Source organism: Amblyraja radiata, chromosome 3 (assembly GCF_010909765.2).
Source record: "Amblyraja radiata isolate CabotCenter1 chromosome 3, sAmbRad1.1.pri, whole genome shotgun sequence".
NCBI classification, from domain to species: Eukaryota; Metazoa; Chordata; class Chondrichthyes; order Rajiformes; family Rajidae; genus Amblyraja; species Amblyraja radiata.
This window is the reverse complement of record NC_045958.1, coordinates 59,966,385-59,981,764: the sequence shown is the minus strand read 5'-3', so window position 1 is coordinate 59,981,764 and position 15,380 is coordinate 59,966,385. Positions and strand designations below refer to the sequence as shown.

The 15,380-nt window shown below is 44.5% G+C and overlaps 1 long non-coding RNA gene across 2 annotated transcripts; it reads right to left on the bottom strand.

Annotated features, from left to right (window-relative positions):
- Positions 1-718: 718 nt before the first annotated feature.
- LOC116971059 lies at positions 719-14,843 on the bottom strand. Of its 2 annotated transcripts, XR_004411391.1 has the most exons (4): positions 14,485-14,843; positions 12,296-12,475; positions 9,841-10,614; positions 719-729 (listed from the first exon to the last, which is right to left on the bottom strand). It is a non-coding gene; the product is annotated as an uncharacterized LOC116971059 (long non-coding RNA). The 2 variants fall into 2 exon arrangements; XR_004411390.1 differs by lacking the exon at positions 14,485-14,843 and having other exon boundaries at positions 12,296-12,857.
- Positions 14,844-15,380: the final 537 nt, after the last annotated feature.

The following is a 15,380-nucleotide window of genomic DNA, read 5'->3' as shown; positions in this document are numbered from 1 at the left end:
GTTAGCGAGGATTAAAAAATCTTTAAAAACTACGTGTGCGCAGAACGATCTCTTCTCCTGCCGTTCAGCACCGTTCAGGGCAGATCGTCTCTTCCCCTGTCACTCACCGAGACGATCCGCCCCTTCCTCCCCCCTCCCACACCCCTCCCGCCCACATGCACACCTCCATCACACACACCCCTCCCCCACACACCCCTCCAGCCACCCCCCTCCCCCACACACCCCTCCCCCACCACCCTCTCCCCCCCCCTACACCTCCCTATCCACACACACCCCTCCTCCCATCCCACCCCACACACCCCACTTCCCTCCCCTCTTCCGTTTCCACACATGAAGAGGAGGGGGAGGGAGTGCTCGGGGATGAGGGGAAATGAGCCGCGCCTGCGCAGTTGGGGGCTATGAGTGAGTGGTGGAATATTGCTTTGAGGGAGCAGTTTGCTTTGGGGGAACGGGTGAGTGGTGGAATAATGCATTGGGGAATGGGTTTCATAGGGGGACCAGGCCTCCCATGTGACTGGGACCCAATGGGTCCTACTTAGTCTGGTGTGTTAGTTTTAAATGACAGCTCAGTAGCAATGATCAGAATGGCCACGATCTCCAGCAAACTTTGCTTTCTCTGAATTGTATAGAGAATATTTAGCAGTTGGGCTCTTAAGCTATGAAATACTCTTCAAATTTTGCTTTCACCAATCTACCTGTCTTACTCTTTAAAGAGTTTTTTTTTTTAACCTACCTCTCTGACCCTCACCTGTCCTAATATATGACACATTCAAATGTTTGCTGATTAAACTTTTGAGAAATGCAAAGACATACTTTACTCTTAGAGGGCCTGTCCCACTGAGGTGACGTTTTAAGCGAGTGCAGGAGACTCTGCGCTCACCACATGATCATCACATGGTCGCCACATGTTCGCTGGTGGTCTCTGGTGAGTCTCCTTCATGGGATTTTTTTTAAGCCAAAAATTGGTCGACATGGCGAAAACCAATACTTTTGTAGTCGTAGGTGTAGTTGTAGTGGGGTTGCCATGTAATTATAGGTAGTCGAGCTAGTCATAGGTAGTTTAGTAAATCGCCTTTGCTGACCGCGCATTTTCATTGGCTCATTGGGGGAGAAAAATGTAAGCACGAGTTTTCAGAACCAAGGAGAACCGACCGGTAATGTTAAATGCCCGCCAAACTTCACAGCTGTGTATCTCTGGCTTGTTAAAAGTTGTCTGGCTTCTTAAAAGTGTCTCCACTCCTTCTCCCCCCTTCTCCCCTCCCCCTCTCCCCCCTCTTTTAAAGGATTTACCGTACACTGTGCTATCCGTCTTAACCTTCCTGTTCATCGTATGTGTGTGTCTGTATCACCTTGGCTTTGCACCATGTGAATTTCAGACAGTGCTCCCCCCGCTTTCCATGGCCCCCGCCTTTGTGAAGTGTTTTTGTGTGTGTGTGTGTGTGTTCCACTCTGAGTCGCCGTTACAATTCCTGGTTTTTCAGCGAGTGCCGTGAACTTGACAGTCGCCGGCAGTCCGCTGAAAAATCGCCCAAGTGGGACAGCCCCTTAACTGTGCTATATAATAGTTTATTTCTGTATGGGCAAGTTAGCCACAAAAGTAAATACTGGATTACATGACAATATATCAATGCTTTCTGTGGCTTCTGGCTGCTGTTTTGTCCGGCAGTGAGCCTAAACTTCACTTAGCATCTCAAACTGCCATTTGTTTTGAATCTAAAGAGCTCCATCTGTTCCAGAATTACTACCCTTTAAAGACTTCAGCAGGAGAGCTGAGAGATAATTTGAGATCAAAGAGAAACTGACCTGACTAAAGGATGGCAGGAATACAAGGCATTTCTTCAATGAACAAGTATGCATGGAAACTGTTTAAGTAATCTTACAGTGGAACCTGCTGAACCACCCAAAGTGTTCATTCTGCAGCGACGTTAACCTATTTTAAAGCAGTCGGGCTGTTTCTATTGTGTCATGTCTGTATATGAAATCAGTAGGTTGAAACAGGGCCAAGATTCCACTCCAAACTCTGACTAACTCAGTGCTCAAAGCACTATGGAATGTTGCCTGGATTGAAGTGGTCGGGCTCATAGCCCATACATTGGGCTAATAGACCGATGCTTTTTATCTGTGCAAATTGAGCATGAGAACAACTTAACCCAGGTTAGATTGTGCTAGCAGTCATTACTGAGTGAAATTAGCCCAGCCTCTGTGTACACAATTCACATGAGATTGCCTGACCATTTCTGGCATCATTCATGCATCTAATGACATCACCAGTTGTGTACAACACATTTCCTCCCTGACCAACATTAAATGAAATGTCAGGGTGCAATCTAGAGCCACTGCCAAATATTCACAGTGCAGCTGGGGATACGGTGTGCTCTCTTTTAACATTTATGCTCATCCAAAGAGATACTTGGCTGATATGAGATGGCATAACTGGGTGGCAGCTTTGGAACTGGCTGCAGGCTACAGTTCGCAGAGCATGCTCCAGCTAACAGGGAATGCCTTTCTTCCATTCCGCTGAGATATTCATTGAATGATAATGTTGTTGGCAGCAAGCCAGTGCTTGAGACATTGCTGTGGCAATAGCTAGCAATGCAGAGTGGTTTGTGGATCTCCTGGCTGGAGGTAAAGCCAGACCCCCATGGAGCTTTCAGAGCCAGTATATCCTAACTAGACCTCACTGATGAACAATGTATCTTGATTTTGCCAAGAAAGCTGTGGCACAAGTGAAATACTCTGGGGAGACCTTACTCTATATTTTCATGTCTGGACTGTTCTCTCTGAAGAGGTCAAAGTCATGTTGAGTATTAATAAGCTCTTGCCACAGGATCTTTCAATCGGCCTCTGCAATTCTCGTTGTTTTGTTTCTGTAGCCAGACATGTATTCACACAGAGATGAGTTCATCTGCTTAGAATTCAATGCCAACCAAGTGCCAGCATCTTGGTCATTGCTGATGTCCCCTGAATGTAGAGAGCCATCGTCTGTACTTATGGGCTCCAATGAATAAAATAGAGTTTCTCCTCAACAAACACTTTCCAGGCAGAGGTGGCCCGTCCGTGGATTTTCCTGATGGTGAGATTCTGAGATGTACATTTGATACGTTCATCCTTTAGACGTTAGACTTTGAGATACAACGCAGAAACAGGTCCACTTCGGCCACTGTTTATATGCTGACCAGTGACCCCCGTACACTAGCACTATCCTACACACAGGGGACAATTTACATTTTTTACCCAAGCCATTTAACCTACAAACCTGGACATCTTTGGCATGTGGGAGGAAACAGAGCACTTGGAGAAAAACCACGCGGTCACAGGGAGGAACGGACAAACTCTGTACAGACAGCGCTCTTAGTCATGATCGAGCCCGGTTCTATAGACAATAGAGAATAGGTGCAGGAGTAGGCCATCGAGCCAGCACCGCCATTCAATGTGATCATGGCTGATCATCCACAATCAGTACCCCGTTCCTGCCTTCTCCCCATATCCCTTGATGCCGCTATCTTTAAGAGCTCTATCTAACTCTCTCTTGAAAGCATCCAGAGACGCCAGAGAGTTCTCTGACGCCGTAAGGCAGCAACTCTACAGCTGCGCCACTGTGCCACCCTCCCTAAAACAGAACAAACTGCCAACACCGCCTACAGATTTGGATCTTGGGAAATAAGTGCTACCCTTCACCTTCCTGGCTCTCAAAGTGATGGTCTGTCCTCCTGCAGCTACTCAGAACCATTGCATTAAGAGGCTAGCAAGCATGTTGAAATGGCATTGATCTTCTGCAATCAAGGCTCCTGAGTTTGCATCAATCTGGAGGCACGGTGAGGAATTGAAGGGCCGAATGGCCTACTCCTGCACCTATTGTCTATTGAATGCTCCTGGCAAGAGATTGGGATTATTTGTAGTGTGTTATATATTGCACAAAGTAGCAATCCAAAGACAGCAGCCAGTGCCAGTGGAAAAGCAGGCAGGCCTCAGGGGCCTTTGGCATCAACTGAACAACAGCAGGAGTGTAATGGGCCTGTCCCATGAGCGACTTTTTAGGCGACTGCAGGAGACTATGCGGTCGCCACATGTTCGCGGATGGTTGCCGGCTAGTCGCCTTCATGGACGTGAAGAGTTCCCACATTCTGGGAATCAGTCGCGGCCTCATTATGGTTGCCACAAATTTTTCAACATGTTGAAAAATTAGGGGTGACCAGAATGAAGCCGCCATGGAGAGTAGCGAGAATTCTCGTGCTGGTAGGTGGGTTGCCAGGAGGTCCTAGTGGGTTGCCAGGAGGTCGAAGGTTCTCGTAAGTTGTAGCCGGTGCTGACTGGTGAATTTCATTGGCTCATTGGGGGAAAAAACGTAAACAGTAGTTTTCAGAACCAAGGCTAACCGACTGGTAATGTTAATGTCCGCCGAGCTTCACTGCCGTGTATCTCTGGCTTCTTAAAAGTTGTCCCCACTCCTTCTCCCCCCTTCTACCTCCTTCTCCCCCCTCTTTTAAAGGACTTGCGTGACCCTTCCCGTACACTGTGCTTTCACCATCTTAATTACAGCGCCAACCTTCCTGTTCATCGCGTGTCTGTGTCTGTATCACATTGGCTTTGCACCGTGTGAATTTCAATCGGACAGCACTCCCCCTGCTTGCCCTGTCCGCCGCCTGCATAACGGGCTGGTGAAGGAAGCGATGTGTACATGTGTGTGTGTACTGACTGTCTCTGACAATCGCCTGAAAAATCGCCTAAGTGGGACAGGCCCATAAGGAACATGAGGACAAGGAAGGCTGCTGGGGAGTCCCAGCAGAGCACTACTGGCCTCAACTCCCAACAAAGTGGAGGATGGAAACATTAACAGCACAGGCAGGGAGGGGTGCATATTTCATCAGGAATCCTCTAGATCATGGTCTCCAATACACACCTAGTGATCATCTCCACACTCTAATCCTTAACACCAATATAGTTCACAAGCAATCAGTCAAGGAGCTCCTGTGCCACATAAAATCGCCACATCCTCTTTTATGGGACTATCTGCCCTGATTACATGAAGGAATGAACCCCTGGTCTATTTACTGAAATGACTTGCTATAAATCTTTTGAATGGTGTGCAGCTGACCCTGACAAACTTGCGAAGGCATGAATTTCTGCATTGCTCATATGGCTGGGGATTCCCAGCGAGGAAGGAAGCAACTGAAGCCACTACTTGCCAGCCTCTCTGTGCTGGCTCTGGTCTCCGGGGCAAACAACACCCTCCTTCTGACAGTGTTCTCACTGAGAAGCCCAGTCATTAAATCAAGAGGGCTCAGTCCTCTTCAACCTATCCATCCACAACTGCCATAGTGTGTACACCTAATACCTAGCAACAAAAGTGAGCTTTCAAGCGCTGATAGCAGCAAAGTGGAGGAAAATAGTTAAACTAGGCCTGGTCCTGGCAGGAACTGCATGGATTATATTTCACTGTAGGATTCTAGGTGTAAATCACCATGATGGGGTTTTAGTTTATAGTTTAGAGAAACAACATAGAAACAGACCCTTTGGCCTCAAAGAAATGAGTCCATGCTGACCATCGATCACCGGGTTCACACTTGTTCTATGTTATCCAACTTTATCATCCATTCCCTACACATTCTAAAGGGGCAATTTATAGAGGCCAATGAACCAAGAAACCTGGATGCCATTGGAGCGTGGAGGAAGCTGAGGACCCGAAGGAAACCCATGCAGTCACCGGGAGAACATGCAAACTCCACACAACAGCACCCGAGGTCAGGATTGAACCTGGGTCTCTGGTATTGTGAGGCAGCAGCTCCACCATTTGCCACCTAATGTGTTTTTGGCAAATTTCTCTTTTTTGTATCATGGAATGAATTGGATGTTGATGATGAACTCAATGGCCCATATTCTACTATTTTTTTAAAACCCAACAGCAGGTTTAACTCTGCAATTTAGACTCGACGGCGGATGTAAATCCCTGATATTTAGTCTAAGTCTAAGTTGTCTTTCTACCAATCGCCAAAGCTTAGACTGACCTTAGACTAGAGTCTAACTTGCTGCAAAATTTAGACTCAGCAGGGAGCCGGTTTAAGGACAGTTTAAGCTCGCTACGGAGAATAGAAATGGCCGATGAGCTGGAAGCACTGCAGAGAGCAGAACGATTTGATGAGATCGAAAGGATTGCCCAACAAGCTGGGAGACTGGCGAATCATGTCACTGACTACGCTAATCCTTTTTTTAAGTACGACGATGATGCATTCTTGAAAAGGATACATACCTCACAAAAGAAACAGCAACATTCATCATCAATGAGCTGACTCCTGTACTCTCTAGGCGAAGGTCAGACGGTATACCAGTGAATGTGCAAGTGGTGACGGCGCTCAGATTCTATGCTGTTGGTAGGTAGTGTTGTTTTGTTAAACGTGTAATTTAATGGGGTGATCGAACTAAGAATGTATTAAATATTGGTTCTTTTGAAAAAGTGATTATCAGAAGAGTTATTTTATTGATAAAATTAATTCGAAGTCGACAGTCATCGCCATCACTCTGACGCTTCGCATCTTCGCCCTCTCCGTGTGGCCTACCAGCGGGACTGGAGCGGCGTTTACCTGCCGGGACCAGCCGGGACTACAGCTTCGGCGGCGGCACAGCGCTGAAGCACCATCGTGGAGCGGGCGATGCCTTACCCGGGTCGCCGTGTGGAGCTCTGGAGGACAGAGACCGCCGACTAGAACATTGCGAAGCTGTGGCTGCGGGCGTCCAGCCGCGGGTGGCGCTGATTTTAAACTCTGCGGGGCTTGGGATCTTTTGTCGAGATTGCCAGTGTCGGAGCTCCAACCAACGCGGCCTATGGACTTTGGGAACCGCGGTCTCCAGGGAGGAGCGGCCGTTCCAGATACTCCACGCCGCTGAAGAGTGTTCTCCCGACGCCGGAACTCCATCATCCGCATTCAGCATTATTGATTATCCCACAATAGTTTTCATAACAGTGTTAATTAGACACTCAGGTCAGGTCATTAATTCATGTTTTATAATCTGTCTTATTCTTCATGTAAGCTGTATGCAACCAAGATGGCAAGTTAACAAATCTTGTAGCAGGGTAGCCTGGACGCACACACAAATCCTGAATTTTTCGGGAATGTCAACTCAGGAAACAATTGGAAGTAGAAAGCCATGAGGCCAAATGGCTCCTTGGAGACAGTGGGTAAAATACTTGCAGGTTACATGCGGTTTGAAAGTATGGATTCATCAAAGTACAGAAAGAATTAAGTCAAATTCAACATTTAAGTAACTTTAAAGAAAAGGAATGATTATTTTCCAGAGAGGCAATAAAAAAAGATTTTCGTCTTTAGACCTTAAACATCACAAATGGAAACGTAATCATTTAAAAAAATATTGGACCAAATTTAAAGGTAGTAGCAGTAGCCCTCTTTTGAAAGCTCTCCCGGTTTCCACAAAACTTTATCTGTAGTTGGCAATTGGCATCAGAATAGCATGTGCACAATTTCATATTGAACAGCTGTCCAGTTTCAATACAGGAAGGAAATATGTTTTGGATATTCTCTCCTTTGATTAAAAAAGGGTTTTATTAGAATAAAAGAATATCATTGATATTTTTTTTTACCACATGATGCTTCTATGATATTAACAGAAATTTATTTGAATCGTTGCAGGTAATGTTTGGATATAATATTAACTGTGTTATGCTCTTTGTAGTGAAGATATGTACCGTTTACATCTGTTATTTTTCAGGTATGCCTGCCAGCCATTTCTCCTGACTCCATTGCTCTGGCCCCAGGGGAGAGGTGAGGAACATTATAACGTTGCCCACAAGAGAGGCCATAACATCTTTGAGCGCACGTTTGGAATGATGGAGAGACGTTTCCCGTGCCTTAATGACATGCGTGTCAAGCTCGACACCACTCTGCGAATGATTGTTGCAGTGGGGGCGCTTTGGAACATGTCCATCATGCGCCATGAACCTCACATTGGCGGCCCAAACATTCCAGCGATCCCTGGAATTGAACAGCCACTTCCTGGAGTTCGCAATGTGGCAGGTGACTTGCAACGTTGTCACATCATTGAGCTACAATGTTCTTTAAATTCCTGAATTTCCAGAACTCCTGTCAATAGTAAATGCCACTAATGCAGTCCTAGAGAACCAGTTATGCTGTCGCATGATATACAGCATGAACATTTCATGCTCTTGTAAAAAAGAAAAAAAACTATATGAATGGAATTTATTTAAGTGTGTTATTTTCACTTAATGTTATTTATACAGATACAGGAGAATTTAAAAGAAATCAAAATGTGTTGTAATATTATACAAGGTTTGCATTCCTTTTGCAAAAATCAATTTTATTTATAATATAATAATATAATATATTACTAAAATCTATGTGACACATCACAAAGGCAGGAACAACAGATAGAAAACGAGAATATATATGTAAAAACTCAGTCTTAATACTAATCAACGAGACCTTTATGATGGGACCACTCTTTGATTGCTTTAGCACATTCAGTAATGTGGCATCTGCATCAGACTGTTTAAATGCAATATACAATTGGGTATCATCAGCATAGAACATAGAAACATAGAAAATAGGTGCAGGAGGAGGCCATTCGGCCCTTCGAGCTAGCACCGCCATTCATTGTGATCATGGCTGATCATCCCCTATCAATAACCCGTGCCTGCCTTCTCCCCATATCCCTTGACTCCACCTAGAGCTCTATCTAACTCTCTCTTAAATCCATCCAGTGACTTGGCCTCCACTGCCCTCTGTGGCAGGGAATTCCATAAATTCACAACTCTCTGGGTGAAAAAGTTTTTTCTCACCTCAGTCTTAAATGACCTCCCCTTTATTCTAAGACTGTGGCCCCTGGTTCTGGACTCGCCCCACATTGGGAACATTTTTCCTGCATCAAGCTTGTCCAGTCCTTTTATAATTTTATATGTTTCTATAAGATATCCCCTCATCCTTCTAAACTCCAGTGAATACAAGCCTAGTCTTTTCAATCTTTCCTCATATGACAGTCCCGCCATCCCAGGGATCAATCTCGTGAACCTACACTGCACTGCCTCAATCACAAGGATGTCCTTCCTCAAATTAGGAGACCAAAACTGTACACAATACTCCAGATGTGGTCTCACCAGAGCCCTAAACAACTGCAGAAGAACCTTTTACTCCTATACTGAAATCCTCTTGTTATAAAGACCAACATTCCATTAGCTTTCCTCACTGCCTGCTGTACCTGTAAGCCAAGTTTCAGTGACCGGTGTACAAGGACGCCCAGGTCTCGCTGCACCTCCCCCTTACGTAACCTAACCCCATTGAGATAATAATCTGCCCCCTTTTTTTTGCCGCCAAAGTGGATAACCTCACTTGTGGAAACATAAAAACATCTTATACACAGTGTGAGGGTTAATTATACTTTCTAACGGGGAGGTGTACAAAGTAAACAGTAACGTACCTAACACAGATCCCTGAGGAATCCCTTCGGCAAGTACTTGTCAGGAAAACACCCACTTTCAAAAGAGTCATAAATAACATAATTGTTATAATAGGAACCAATTTTTTGAGGATTTATTTTCAACAATAGACAATAGGTGCAGGAGTAGGCCATCTGGCCCTTCGAGCCAGCACCGCCATTCAATGTGATCATGGCTGATCATCCCCAATCAGGACCCCGTTCCTGCCTTCTCCCCATATCCCCTGACTCCGCTATTTTAAGAGCCCTATCTAGCTCTCTCTTGAAAGCATCCAGAGAACCTGCCTCCACCGCCCTCTGAGGCAGAGAATTCCACAGACTCACCACTCTCTGTGAGAAAAAGTGTTTCCTCGTCTCTGTTCTAAATGGCTTATAAACAAGTGAGTTGGGATAGGATCAAGATCACATGCCGTAGAGGATTCCTGAACAACTTGCAAGACTTCTTTTTCTGAGACTAACCTAAAGAGATTTAAACAAAGAAGAGGATGAAGCCGCAAGAAAAGGTGAGTGGTGTGTATTTCAGAAAAGCATGTAAAAGGAGGCATTTTCCCAACCCATCACCCCTTTCCCTCATCAGAGATCTTGTGGCCCACAATTTCTTACAGATGAAAAATTGTGTTTGATGACGATGCAGACATATTAACACACACAAAAAAGGATGCTGTGTCAGTTATAGAGTTACTGATGTTGCCAAAATATCCTACAAGTCTGAAGAACATGAAGCAGAAGGTACACATGAGTTAAGGAAGATGTTCAGCTGCTGAAACCAGTTGACCAGTTGAGAATATGCAAAAAAAGCACCGACTGAGAATGGCCCATCACTCGTAATTTGTCTGTGATGTTTAAAAGTGTTGCACCAATGCATGTATCAATATGAGAAAAGGAAAACAAATATGAATACAACAATCAAAAAAAGTTTGTCCTTGCAGTAATTATCATTATGGTAATTTAGTCAGCAAAAGCTCTAAATTTTTCATCTGGTATTGTTTTATTAGCTCAATCACTTGCTTTCGCATAATATGTTCTTCTTCAAGATGGGCCATTTTCAGATGGTGCTCTATCTCGGCATATTCTCGCAACTTCATCTCCGGTCATTTGGTTGGTGGTGCTGGAGAAGGGGTCCTGGCGAGGCGTCGTTTGGTGGTTGACAACCTGTCGTTTGGGTACAATAGGAAAGGGAAAACAAAATATAATATCATTGAGACCCAGTGGCCAATGTTGCAAATTGCAACATTAATTCCTTGAACAATTTAAAAAAAAACCCAGATAAGATGTAGAATTTGCTAGGTTGTAAATAAATGAAATGTGACTTCTTTCATAACGTCTTCAGAAGTTTATACATTAAGGAATTTACCAACAAAGTGCCCATATCAAATTCAACTTTTGACTAAGCATTAATTGATCATTACACACACATAAAAAAATCTACAGTGCACATGAGGTACTTCTATGATTATGATCAAGTTTGTCATTTCTCCATTCACTGTAGCCTTAGTAAAGGGCACATAGGAATAGTTTCCTAACTTTAGCAATAATTGAATGGTGATGTCGAAGGATTTTGTTTAGGAATGAAAAATCGTGGGGTTTTTTTTGCGCCTGTATGAAATACTAATACTGTGGATATGATAACCATATAACAATTACAGCACGGAAACAGGCCATCTCGACCCTTCTAGTCCGTGCCGAACACGTATTCTCCCCTAGTCCCATATACCTGCGCTCAGACCATAACCCTCCATTCCTTTCCCGTCCATATAACTATCCAATTTATTTTTAAATTATAAAAACGAACCTGCCTCCACCACCTTCACTGGAAGCTCATTCCACACAGCCACCACTCTCTGAGTAAAGAAGTTCCCCCTCATGTTACCTCTAAACTTTTGTCCCTTAATTCTCAAGTCATGTCCCCTTGTTTGAATCTTCCCTACTCTCAGTGGGAAAAGCTTATCCGCGTCAACTCTGTCTATCCATCTCATGATTTTAAAGACCTCTATCAAGTCCCCCCCCCTTAACCTTCTGCGCTCCAAAGAATAAAGCCCTAACTTGTTCAACCTTTCTCCGTAACTTAGTTGCTGAAACCCAGGCAACATTCTAGTAAATCTCCTCTGTACTCTCTCTATTTTGTTGAATCCTTCCTATAATTAGGCGACCAAAATTGTACACCATACTCCAGAATTGGCCTCACCAATGCCTTGTACAATTTTAACATTACATCCCAACTTCTATACTCAATGCTCTGATTTATAAAGGCCAGCACACCAAAAGCTTTCTTTACCACCCTATCTACATGAGATTCCACTTTCAGGGAACTGTGCACAGTTATTCCCAGATCCCTCTGTTCACCTGCATTCTTCAATTCCCTACCATTTACCATGTACGTCCTATTTTGATTTGTCCTGCCAAGATGCAGCACCTCACACTTATCAGCATTAAACTCCATCTGCCATCTTTCAGCCCACTCTTCCCTGGCATAAATCTCTCTGTAGACTTTGAAAATCTACTTAATTATCCACAACCCCACCTATCTTAGTATCATCTGCATACTTACTAATCCAATTTACCACACCATCATCCAGATCATTGATGTACATGACAAACAACAGTGGACCCAACACAGATCCCTGTGGCACCCCACTAGTCACTGGACCTCCAACCTGACCTGACAAACAACCATCCACCATTACTCTCTGGCATCTCCCATTCAGCCACTGTTGAATCCATCTTGCTACTGATGATGACATCTATTTGCTGTCATACATCGTAATATAAATGAATTAAAAAATTATATGAAATTTATGTCAACATACTTTCACAGTAGTAGAAATAAATGTACCTTTCAGCAGGAACTGTAGGTGTATGTGCACTCAAGGAAGAAAAACTGGTACTTGGTTGTGGGATGTTTTCTGATGTGGTGTTTTCGACATGAGCTGGTTCCAGCAGTTGAACATCTTCCTCGGGTGGGTTTGGGATGTCAAACTCTTGTGTTCCTTCACGTTCTTCAGACTTGTTGGTTCTGGAAAAGATCAAGAAAAGCAAATGCTCACTGACTGAACTATGTTGTTTCACTGTTAAGAAAAATAAGGCCTATATGATTTGCCACACAGGGCCTTGAGATGGATGACTGTAGTGGCCCACCTATTTCACCAATATTTTGTCACATCACATTCTTTTTACCACATTTCCGCGGCTTGGGCATCCGAGTTGGCCGCCTCCTACCAGAGTCCGCTGCTTCCGAGGACAACAGGCCGCGCTGGGCGGAGATTCAACGCTGGCGGCCCTCGGCGAAGGTAATGTTGGAAGCTCTGTTGACCACAGCTCCGATTTAGATGCAGCAGGCTCAATACTCCAGAGCTTCCAAGGCGATCCAGGTAAGCCATCGCCCGCTCCGCGATGTATCCGGGTCCCCGGCAGGAAAGACCGCTCCAATCCAGGTAGTAGGCTGCGAGGAGGGGGGCGAGGACGCGATTCGGAGAATAGTCACGTCCTCGCCAGGGAATAATATAATTACGGACCACTTTACATTAAACACGAGACAACATCACTCACGGTAACCTAAATTTAGACATTATCACTTACTCGTTTGCCTCTCCGGCACCAGTCAGGAACTCCAAAACTGTCACATTTTGCTGTGAAATGTCCGCATCATCATCGAATGGATTTCTGATCTGTAAGAAATCGTGGGGGGATCAGATCCCTGATAAGCATACACATGGGTGATGGGTTGGGAGATGGTGGGACTCCACCCGTTTGTCTCATGCTCTTCTTGTGAGAAGACACTCTACCTTCGCTTGCAACTTAATTATCTTCCATTGCACACGAAGGTCCCGAAGATCTCTGCGGCTGCCAAACCGCGACTGGAATTGCGAATAAATCGCATCCCATACCTTGTTCTTTTCAATTGTTGCCTGGAAATTGCACCTTTTTTTCTCGATAAATGTAATTTTATCAGCTAGTAACGTCAGGAGAAATTCTTTCTTGCTGGCGTCCCAGTTTCCTTTCCGCTGTTTTATTTGTCAGCCATGTTGAACTTGTCGTCTGCTCGTGCTTCTGCTATTACATTGCACATGTGCAATACAAGCAGACATCGTCACCATGGCAACTAAAACGCTGTCTTACTAGATTCAGCTAAAACCAAAGTCTAAAGTTAGACTCGCCTTAGACTTTAGTCTAACTAAACCTCGCTACCAGAATACCAAATTTTTCTTAAACCGAGTGTCGGGTTTAGTTAGACCGAGCGGCAGGTTTAAGGTGAGTTTAAGGAAAGTCTAACTTTGCAATGTAGAATACGGGTAAATGTGTTTAGTGCGCTGAAAAGAGTTAAAATCAAGTTCCTGATAATTGCGGATAGGGAAATGAAAACGAAGACATGTATCAACACATAGTTCACAAGGCAGCTCTGAGCCTCTGCTCAAAGGATGCAAGGCCAAAATATTTACATTGTGAAAACACTGCACAGCGACAGCTTTAGCATGTGTGAGGGTATAAGATCACTCTCTCCAGCTGGAGTATCATAAGGCTTTTAAGTTCAAAACATGAACCCTGGGTAGGCTGAGGCAATGTGCCTTGAATTCTGATGCCTTTATCTGAACCCATGAGAATCACTTCCCCCACAATGTAAAAGACAAACATGTGAGAAAAATCAGATAAAACAGCAACTCATCCATCCTTTTGCCTCACATCTTCTGTCTTTTCATCCCTGGCCTTTGTCCAACTATCTGCCTTTTAAATAACCCTCCCCACCTTTGTCAGCCTATTACCAGTCAGGCTTTGCACTGCCCCTCCTAGTTTCCTTCCCCCCCCCCGCCCCCCGCCCCGCCTGCCCCACCTCCCCCAACACTTCAATCAGTCTGAAGAAGGGTCTGACTGAACATCGTCTATACATGTTCTTCCTCTTTCTGCCATGACCGTGTGATGTCCGCAGTGTCGTACCTGCCAGTTTTCAGCTGCACTACAAGCTCATCCACCTTGCTTCGTATACTGCTTGCATTTAGACATAACAAACATCTTCAGTTCTGTATTAACCACCCCTCTTCTCAAAATGGTCCCCATTGTTGCCTCATGTTAGACTTTTAACCCTTTTTAAACGTTCTGCCCTATTTCTTAGTTTGGAGACTTCAGTAACCTCTACTGTGCTCTCCTTCCCTTTAGGTTTATCCATACTTTTCCAATCTGTTGAACCCTTCCCACACTATTTAGCTTAAGGGAAAAATACCAAACAGGAATAATCATAGCGCTGTGTCTTAGCTTGTTATCTCCCCACGTCAATACTGGCTGACTAAATGTAGCCTGGATCATAAACAAATTTCCAGTAATTCGTCTCCCTGAACTTCTTCCTGCAATATCCATACCACATTAATAGCAACTACCTGTATTCTGCTAGTACAGTGTAGGAAGTAACTGCAGATGCTGGTTTAAACCGAAGATAGACACAAAAAGCTGGAGTAACTCAGCGGGTTAGACAGCATTTCTGGAGAAAAGGAATAGGTGACGTTTCGGGTCGAGACGCTTCTTCTGAAGAAGGGTCTTGACCCAAAACGTCACCCATTCCTTTTTCTCCAGAGATGCTGTCTGACCCGCTGAGTTACTCCATCATTTTATGTCTATCTCCTGCTGGTACAGTGCAGATGGCTGACTATATCTGCAGTTTAAATGGAAGAGATTACACAGTTGATCATCTTGGGATTACAGTAGATGGGATATTGAAGGTGTGGATGCTTCATTACTACCTGAGACAACAGCTGGTGAACAGAAATAAATTAGACATGAGGGACCATGGCTTGGAGTAGGTGTACAGTGGCAGGTGGGTGCGGGCAGGCAGTCAAAGGCAACGACTTTTCCCTTCGTTGTATTTAACTGGCAGATTCACTTTCTCCGATGCATCACGCTGGGTAACACTAAGCCACCAGTAACTAAAATAA